Source organism: Arachis hypogaea, chromosome 18 (genome assembly GCF_003086295.3).
Source record: "Arachis hypogaea cultivar Tifrunner chromosome 18, arahy.Tifrunner.gnm2.J5K5, whole genome shotgun sequence".
Lineage (NCBI taxonomy): Eukaryota > Viridiplantae > Streptophyta > Magnoliopsida > Fabales > Fabaceae > Arachis > Arachis hypogaea.
This window is the reverse complement of record NC_092053.1, coordinates 58,553,227-58,554,267: the sequence shown is the minus strand read 5'-3', so window position 1 is coordinate 58,554,267 and position 1,041 is coordinate 58,553,227. Positions and strand designations below refer to the sequence as shown.

The following is a 1,041-nucleotide window of genomic DNA, read 5'->3' as shown; positions in this document are numbered from 1 at the left end:
TCCTTCTTGGGTTGTTGATGAAGTGGAGATTGCTGCTACTTGGTTCCTCTCCATCTTCTTGGTGAGGTCAGCCAGCTGCTGGGTGATGAGCTTGTTTTGGGCCAACAGAGCATCTACATTGTTTAGCTCCATTACTCCTCTTGTGTTCCCTCTTTCAGAAGCATAGAAGTAGTCGTTTTCTGCTACTGTTTCAATGACATCGATGGCTTCCTCAATAGTCTTCTTCTTGTTCAAAGATCCTCCGGATGAATGGTCTACGGCCTTCTTTGACTCATAAGAGAGCCCCTCATAGAAAATGTGCAGCTGCACCCATTCATTGAACATATCTGGTGGGCACCTCCTTGTTAAGTCTTTAAACCTCTCCCATGCTTCATATAGAGTCTCACCATCTTGTTGCCTGAAAGTTTGGACCTCAGCTCTCAGCCTATTGATTCGTTGAGGGGGGTAAAATCTTGCTAAGAATTTGTTCACCACGTCTTCCTAAGTTGTCAAGCTTTCCCTTGGGAAAGACTCCAGCCACTTGGCTGCCTTATCCCTGAGTGAGAATAGAAATAAGAGCAGTCTATAGGCGTCAGGATGAACACCATTAGACTTCACTGTGTCACATATTCTCAGAAAGGTGGTTAAATGTTGATTTGGGTCCTCTTGGACACTTCCTCCAAACGAACAGTTATTCTGCACAAGGGTGATGAGCTGTGGCTTCAGTTCAAAATTGTTGGCATGGATGGTTGGCTTTTGAATGCTACTTCCACAGTTTCCTAGGTTTGGATTGATGTAAGAGCCTAAAACTCTTCTATCCTCCCCAGCATGATTTGCTCGACCTCCTCTGCCATGGTTGTGAGCCTCTTCTTCATGATGGTTTTCCATGTTTTCTTCCATGTTTGGTTCAAAGTATTCCTCAAAGTGTTCCTCCTCTTCTTCAGCACCAACTACACGTTTGTCTTTTGCCTCCCTCCTTAGTCTAAGGAAGGTTCTCTCAGGTTCAGAATCAAAGGAGGTTGAAGCCCCGCTTCTTCTCCCGGTCATACAACCAACAAGTAC

General features: G+C 45.1%; 1 non-coding gene across 1 annotated transcript; it reads left to right on the top strand.

Moving 5' to 3' along the window:
- Positions 1 to 319: 319 nt before the first annotated feature.
- Positions 320 to 426, top strand: LOC112773548 (small nucleolar RNA R71). The gene has a single exon (XR_003188094.1). It is a non-coding gene; the product is annotated as a small nucleolar RNA R71 (small nucleolar RNA).
- Positions 427 to 1,041: the final 615 nt, after the last annotated feature.